This window comes from Lissotriton helveticus, chromosome 5_1 (genome assembly GCF_964261635.1).
Source record: "Lissotriton helveticus chromosome 5_1, aLisHel1.1, whole genome shotgun sequence".
Lineage (NCBI taxonomy): Eukaryota > Metazoa > Chordata > Amphibia > Caudata > Salamandridae > Lissotriton > Lissotriton helveticus.
Genome location: NC_136065.1, coordinates 1,824,296,968 through 1,824,305,993, shown reverse-complemented (window position 1 = coordinate 1,824,305,993; position 9,026 = coordinate 1,824,296,968).

The following is a 9,026-nucleotide window of genomic DNA, read 5'->3' as shown; positions in this document are numbered from 1 at the left end:
AGTGTCTGAGAGTCCCACAACGGAGTGTCAACAGTCAACTTATTGCTCCAGCCGAGGGATTTAGTTGCAGCATGCCAAATTTTAACTGTGTGTCGTGTGTGGCATGTGAGTCTGGCTTGGACTATATGGCATGGGTAAAAGACCCGTTAGGGAGGAGCCATCGGTCCATATTGAAGCCTGGATCATCTGGGCGGCCGTAGGTGCAATGGTTAATAGCCGTGAGGTGCGCCGCCCAGTAGTATCTCTTGATGTCGGGTAACCCAATACCGCCATCGTACCAACTAAGCGTACGTTTTTTGTGGCTATGCGCAGTCATCCAGTCCACAGAAGGTCTCGCTGGAGTCCTTCACCCTCTTTAAAATATGCGTCGGGGACAGGGTCAGCGGAGTTTTGGAGAGCATAGAGGAAACGAGGTAAGGACATCATTTTAAAAAGGGCTGCCTTACCCAAAAGTGAAAGTGGGAGTGTCTTCCAATGTGCGATGTCACTTCTGAGTGGCTGCAGCGGGGGGGCAAGGTTACTGTCGTATCTGACCAGTGGCTCTAGAGAGACATATATGCCCAAATATTTGAAGTCGTCCGAAACAATAGGTATGGGGCAGTTCTGGGGTAGTGGAGGAGGACCCCCATGTAAGACATAGAGGAGGGATTTCTGCCAGGTCACGCGGAATCCGGAATACCTGCCGAAGGCGGCTAGGATATCAAAAACGGCAATGAGGGATCTCTTGGGGGACGTAAGATGGAGAATATTGTCAGCGTACAAGGAGATGCGATCCTCCCAGTCCTCCGACCATTGCATCCCTCGGGTCATGACTTCTTTGCGGATCCAAGCCGCAAGGGGTTCGAGGGCCAGGGCGAATAGCCAGAGGTATAGGGGGCACCCCTGATGGGTACCCCGGCTAAGTTGGAATGTATCAGACTTCTTGTTATTAAGAACGATTTGAGCCATGGGACCGTTGTATAGCAGACGGACCCACCGACAGAAGACCGGACCGAATCCCATTTTCCCAAGTACTGCAAAGAGATACGGCCACTCGATGGTGTCAAACGCCATAGTGGCATCTAAAGAGGCTATGACTGCATCCTCCCGTATAGTAGAAGCCCTGTCAAGGATTCCGTGCAGTCTGCGCTGATTCAGAGCTGTGTTCCTTCGCGGCATAAAGCATGATTGGTCGGGATGCACTAAATCCCCGATTACTTTAATCAGTCTGTTGGCGAGAATTTTAGCTAATATTTTCGGTTCTGCATTAAGAAGGGATATAGGGCGGTAGGAGGCGCAGTCTGGTTTTGGTTTTCCTTCTTTGTGGCTCACAACTATAGAGGCGAGTCTCTGATCAGGGGGCAGCGCTCCTTTTTCAAGGCTATCTTTATACATGAGTTTCAGGTAGTTTCAGGTAGGGGTTAATTTGTCGGGACGGAGCTAATAGAGTTCGATTGGGAGCCCATTTGGGCCAAGAGCCTTGCCCGGTTGGAGTGCTCGGATCGCCAATGCAATTTCATCTGTTGTAAGGACGCTATCTATGAAAGCCCGGTCGGCGTCAGAGAGGGTTGGAAGTGAGATATCTCTGATAAGGTCCGAGGAGTCTGAATCTGTGTAGGACGTCACTGAACTGTAGACTGAGTGGAAGTGCGTCGCAAAGTGGTTGGCTATGGATTGGGGGTCTGTGACGAGGGATCCGTCAGCATCTTTAAGTTCTGGAACAAGTCTACTGGCGTGGTCTTTCTTGTCCAGCCAAGTGATTAGTTTCCTGGCATTGTCTCCCCAGTCGTAGATACGCCCTAGTCTGTCTTGCCCCATTAGCTTAGCGCGATCTGTGGTGAGAGCCCGATATTTGTCTTGATACAAACGAAGCGAGTGAAGGGCTTCCAGGGTGGCGCCAGTGTGTATTTCCTATTCAAGGCAATACATCTTATGCTCGACCTCTGAAATGGCTTTAAGCCTGTCTTTTTTGGATCCTGCTATAAGACAGAGGACCTGGCCTCGAACCACAGTTTTAATGGCCTCCCACAGCGTCTGGGGTGATTACACCGTATCCTTGTTTTCCAGGAAATAGTTGTCTATAGATTTATTGAGGTCTTTATGAATTTTGGGGTTTTTGAGGTACCAGGGGTTAATAGGTGCAACGGGTCCCACTTGTGTGTGGTCGAGAACAATGTGGACCCATAGGGGGGAATGGTCTGATATTCCTCTGGCCAGGTGTCGGATCTCATGAATTGTGGAGACCTGTGGCGCAGGGACAATTATGTAGGCAAGGCGCGAAAGGCTGTTGTGAGCCCCAGAGTGGGAACTGTATTGGATCTTGTCTGAGTGGTAGGTCCTCCAGCTTTCCACTAAACCCATCCCATCTAAAAATTTTGGAAAGGAGTGAGCAGCCTTGGGTAATGAACGAGGAGGTTGCCAGTCGAGCGAGCCCGACTAGACTGAATTAAAATCACCGCCCAACACCAAGTGTCCCTCTGGTAACGTTAGCCATATGGCGCTGAGGTCTGCGAAGGTTGCAGCTTGTAGCCCTGGTGGTGCATATATGGAAAGGCGAGTAAAGGTAACGCCATCCCAGGTGCCTGTAATCCCCGCATATCTCCCACGGTCGTCTAGATACGTGGATGTGACAGACAAGGGGAACGATTTACTCTGCAGTATGCCCACCTTCTTGAGGCAGATGTGAAGCCCGCGTGTGCCACCATGTGGTATCCATATCTGTGCATTGCCTTACACACATTACCTATAAGGTGGGTTTCTTGGAGCAACACGATGTCTGGTGAAAACCTCTTGATATACTGAAGTACCACCGTTCTTCTGATTCTGTCCCCAAGCCCGTTAACATTCTAGCTTAAGACTTTGAATTCCTTGTTACACTGTGTCCCCATGAATTTGAGCGTGACATGTAGAAAGTTACATTGTGAGCAAAAGCTTTACCATCGAGATAGAACATAATACAACAAACAGAAAGAAACAACCCTTCCCAACCACCCCCCACCCTGCTTCCCTGCACTCTGGGCTCAGAACTGCCCATATATAAAAAATACAGAGTGCCTGTTGCTCAACTATGTGACTAAAAGAAGAACGTGGGGGGAGGCTCTACTGCCCCATTTGCCCTCCCCACCCACCAGCATGGATTTAGGTGCATAGTGACATAATATTATCATAGATGAGACATTGGCTACTAAGGGGGGCAGGTGCCCAGTTAAATGGTATCGAATGTCAAAGATCTGCGGGGAAGACCGACACCAAAAATAAAAGTGGGGCCCGGAATTGCAAGAGACAATATGGCCACAACGTACTTGCGTTTCAGAGAGTCAGAAGTCTTCACACAGATGACGTCTTCAGGGTGTCTAGCCAGTCAGATGCAACCTCTGACAAGTAGAAAAACCAGGTTTTGCCATCAATTTCCACACGCAAACGGGTGGGGAAGAGCATGGCGTACTTAAGCCCTTTTTGGCGCAGTCGTCTCTTGACATCCAAGAAGGAGCGTTTGCGTATCTGCTCTGCGCGAGTGAAGTCAGGAAAAAAGGAGACTTCGGAGTTCTCAAAGTGGACCGGCGGGGCGACCCGGGCCGCATGAAGGATGGTGTCTCTGTCTCTATAGTTCAGTAGTCTGGCAAGTATTGGGCGAGACATTGGTATCCTGTGCGCTCGTTCAACAACGAACAGCATGGACAGTCCCTTTGGCTGCAGTTTCGTGGTGATCAGGTTTTCAATAAACAGGTCGACGGCAGGACCCTTGCCGTTCTCCGGCACTCCAAGGACGCGAATGTTGTTGCGTCGCAAGCACCCCTCATAGTCATCCAGCTTGTCTTTGGCAAATGGTCGGAACACCTGAAGCTCCCTTATGTCCGTCTGCAGTTGCGAGGTATCTTCCACTAGGCTGGTAGTGGTGAGTTCAGCTGTTTGACCTTTTCCTGATTTTTAGTGAGGTCCGCTCTGATCTGTGTCACCTCAGTTGACAGGGTATCGATAGACATGCGAACCCCAGTTATTGCTGCCATGAGGTCTTTCATTGTGGGTTCCGGGGGATCCGGCTCCGTGCTGCCAGTTTGTTTGTCGCCAGCCCCTATCCTGTCAGGGAGGTTGGCCCTCGGGTAGGTGTAACAGTCCAGTCTGCTCTATTGAGAGGTCTTTGCTTCCTTCGCATTGGACATAGCGAGGGTAGATGAGTTTACAAGGTGAGGGAGGCACTGGCAAGCAAGCTTGTCTGGTAGTCGCTACACCAAAGATGGCACAAGGCAGTAGTGGATAGTCACTCCAGGGCGGGCCTCCGGCGCAGCAAGCACAATTTATTGGGTACCGGTCCTGCTCCCCTACGGTGCTTGTGTCGCGGTATCTTCCCTCCTGTACCCCACAATGGCTCCCCCAACAAGTCAGGAAAGGGCGGTCGAGGCAGTCGTGGTAAGGAATGTGTGTGGCGCGGTCCCGGCGCCATTGGAAAGGGACACGGGCCAGAGAGGGCAGGATTCAGAGGGAGGCAGCACGAGGGATCTCCAGTAGTAAAGAAAGACAAGGCTCTCTGGGCGATGGGAGCCGCTCACCTTCTCATGGGCTTCCTTGAAGATCTGACGTCTCAGGCAGCGAGTGGTGTCTCCAGGGGGGGCCGCCCACCTTCTCATGGGCTTCCCTGAAGATCTGACATCTATGGCAGCAAGTGGTGTCTCCAGGGGAGGGCCGCCCACTTTCTCATGGGCTTCCTGGAAGATCTGATGTCTCTGGCAGCAAGTGATGTCTCCAGGGGGGAGGGCGGGGGGAGGCGAAGGTTCGCGAGTCACTGCAGCATGGACCACGAGGCACGCAGTCAGATCCACCTCCGGATGTCCCCCTCAGTAAGGTCGGCACTCAAGCAGGTTCCAAGGCACAGGCGACGTCACCGTAGCGGCGTCAGGAACACACAGCGCCAGCCCACACAGCAGGGAAAACGGGGCCGCCTCCAGCACCGTTGCAGCCCCGAGCGTGTCCGCAGCTCCTCCGGGAGGCCCAGTCCCTCACAGCCCACAGACACTGCGGTACCGCAACTGGTAGCGGAAGTCCAGAGCTGGCTCCGCTACCCAGGAATCGGGTGTTGGCCACCAGAAAGGGATCTGCTCGGCTGCCGGCGACGGGAGACTCGCAGGGCACTGATCCCCACAGCGCTCCAGACTCTTGACGGGTCGTTGTTCTTACGGCAGCAGCAACACCATATATGCACACAGGGCGTGCTACACTGCGATCTGCCAAACACCCATCTGCTGTAGGTGAGAAGGCGATACGTGAGCGGTATGACACAGGACCAGGCCTATAAGTATGGAGGCACTGCCTAGCATATACAAAGCAGGAAAGGACGTCCCCGCCAACAATTAAATGCTGCCTGCGTTTGCCTGCTTGCTCATGCCATACAACATGCTGCTGTGCACCCGATGGATGTAATGCCCACGAGAGGGGGTGTATGGGAGTGCATTGCTTGCGACGTGATGTGTGACTGCGCTGCCGGAGATGGCCGACAACACTGCTGGTGAGGCTGTATAAGCGCGTATTGCTATTTGCCTGTAATGTCTCCGAGGGACGCCATGCTGAGAAGAGTTGCCTAATACACTATTGACCCTGACATCGGTGCCAATATAACCGCGTTTCAAGTTCTTGAAACCCTACTGCCACCGGATGACCACGACGACTAGAAGGGTACACGCCGTTCACAGTGTCCCGCGCGGAAGCTGCGGCCTGCCCAGTACAGCAGGCAAGATGGGCAAACGAAGCTACAATTCGAAGCGAAAAAACAGACCAAGGGGGCTGCTGGCGGGTCGGAGACGGAAGGGGACAATGACACCGACGAGAGCGCCGGTATGGAGGGTGTGCTACGTGCCATACAGCGCAGCCTGCAAGAAATGAACGGGAAGTTGGATACTCTAACGCAAAGAGTTGACCACATGGCCGCCAAGATGGACAAACATGGGGGACGGCTTGTAGAAGCAGAAACGAGAATATCGGCGGTGGAGGATGTATCCAGTACCAACACTAAGACCTGCGCCACCAGGAGCACAGTGATCAACTGACCGCATTGTCATGGGAAACAGCAGTGTTGGACCTCAGAGAAAACCTATCCACGAAGATAATCGAAAGACCAAATAATTGCACCCCAATCACATCTTGTCTCTCTGAACATAAGCAACTTACAACAAGCATTAAGCGCAAATTAAATAACTTACTGCGCAGGCGTGCCTATAATGACACAGATTACATATCCTTGCGAGATAAAATATCGATCACTCAAAAGGAATATAGGAAAGCAAGGTTCAGATAATGAAAGAAGAACATCACTGGGCAACTGCCCATGAAATTATAAAATCAAAGGATCAAAGACGATTCTGGAGTTGGGTAAACAAAGGTGTTAGTTCTGCCCAACCCCCCACAGTGACTATTATCTCTCCTGCTGAATGGGAGGACTACATTGAAGCACTCTACTTAGAACCAGCAAGTCCCAAATGGCCAAACCTCCTTAGTTTCAATCACACTAACTCCAATCTTGAAGTGGAACCCACTATGAAGATAACCTCAAACCAAGTTCCACTTATAATAAAGAAAATGCGCCCAGGAGGAGCACCAGGCCCAAATGGCATACCAACACAGATATACAAAGCATATACACATAAGTGGGCCACTCTGCTGGCCACTTTATTTGAGGCAACCAGAATGGGTGGGTTCATTCCGGATTCTTGTCGAGGATCGCTTCTCTTCCCCATCCACAAAAAAGGCTCGCGGGCTGACCCCAACAATTATCGGGTGATAGCCCTTCTTGACGTGGAAGGGAAGGCATATGCAAGTGACCTACTGCAAGAACTGACAACCTGGGTGGAAGATGGTAAATTAATTAATTACCTATCACACAAACCGTATTCCAAAAGGGCTGTCACATCAATGATAATTTAATCTGTCTAGTTCACATGATTGAAAGCACATTCGCTACCAAAGGAAAATCGTTATATCAGGATTCATTGATTTCCAAAAAGCCTTTGACAGTGTAGTTCGCCCCAAACTTTGGGAAAAGTTAACAAAATGGGGCATCCCGCAGCCCCTTCCGAAAACTCTCATAGCCCTATATACCGACACCTGGGTAAAAATAAGAGTTCCTCGAGATGGTCAACCACCAATAAAATCATGACTAATAGAGGCTTAAAGCAGGGATGCATTTGGCTCCTTTACTTTTCAATCTATATTTAGCAGACCTGCCCGAGTGTCTGGCCCTCTCCCGAGCATTTCCACCACGCATTGAATCCATTAAAATTCAATCGATGCAATATGTTGACGACACGATCCTCCTCGATCAAACACAGGTGGGACTTCAAAGACTTTTCGATTCTCTGACCCAGTATTACAAAACAAACGCTTTGGAGATCAACATCACCAAAACTAAGGCAATGATAGTTTCACGCTCACGAGCCGGAAAGCACTCCTGGTACATTGAAGGGAAGCTAATAGAGATAGTGACCGCATACAAGTATCTGGGAATTTGGATAGATCACAAAGGGAGACCAGCGCAGCATATCACTGCAATGCAGGGAGTGGTCCGCAGCTTGAAGGGGGCTTTCGTAAGAACCAAGAAAGCCCTTCACTCTCCAGACTTTTCACCGCTAATTAGGGTGATAGGCACCACATTTTTGCCGACAATAGCCTTTGGCGCCATAACCTTTAAAGACAAAATGCTCAACTGGCTTGACAGAGCCCAGTAAATGTGCTTTCGCAGAGTGTTCCATCTACCCAACTCGACCTCTCATAACCAAATCCGCATGGAGTTCTCTTTGTCATCCCAACATTGGGTAATGAAAGCAAGATTCATTGCCTATTGTTTAAAAACCAAAAAGGCTCATGATCTTACACTAAAGAGCTGCATATGGATTCTGTTAAATAACCCTAGCACTCCCTGGAACCAATTTGCCTGGATACACTAGAGGCTCAAGACATATGGACAAGTTTGCTGCCCATAGGGCCAATCATAAAAATCTTGACCAAATAAGCAAAGATCTTGTCACTCAAACATGATGCCCTAACCGTGAAGAATGTCTCCCATGACACCTGGGCCTCAAACCTATATTGCCCTAAAACTCCACCACACTATTTGTCGTCATCCATGAAACCACAAGTGAAACATCATCTAATGAGATTACGTTTTGGCCTAATCCCGCTGAAGGCGTATAAGTATGGCCGGAGATTAAAGGAAGATGTGTCCACACAGTGCCGTTTCTGTTAGAACGGGGAAGAAAACTTAATCCACGTCCTGTGCATCTGCAGAACCTTACTCCCTTTACAAACTTTTTAGTTGCGTCCAATTTGGGGGACCCTGAACATCCGGACATGCCAAGAAGCTCCAGAGGTGTTTATGAGGGGCGACTCAGCTCAGATGGCCGCCCGCTTTGTAAAATTATGACTGAGATTCATTTCCTGTTAACAGAAGACGATCACTAAGAACCTTTGCCCTACCAGCTATGAACCACCTTGCTCTCATAAATACCTTAAAAAATACATAATATGGACAGTGTTTTTAACCGTGTTTTGTATGAATTGCAAGGATTTTAATTAATTGTGCAAATAAAAATACTCACTTACTGACTAAGCAAACACAAAACCTCTGATGCACGCTGCGTATCCATAAAACGACTTAAATTGTACCAACTTATAGACTACAAGTATTAATTGGACAATGTGATTATGCCCATATTATACACTGTGGAAATGCGGGTACTGGATGGGCTTTCGGAGGACTCAACCCCCTATCAAGGTATTGGGGAAGTGGATTTAAGCACTCTGCGAAGTTGGGGAGGTGGGTAATTATATGTCCGTCATGCAGGGAGGCAGGAAGGGGAGTGGGCAGGGGGGGCATGTTACTTAGTTTATTGTTATTTTGCTCATACGTTTGCAACAGTTTACGTAACGATTACACTACTTGCACACAAGCTTTTACTATATAACTATACAGATTTGTATCCCAGGCACACAAGACATGATGTAGACGACAGGGCAAAGAGATAAAGAAACCGCCACAACAACAGCTCCAACCTCTCGTTGCT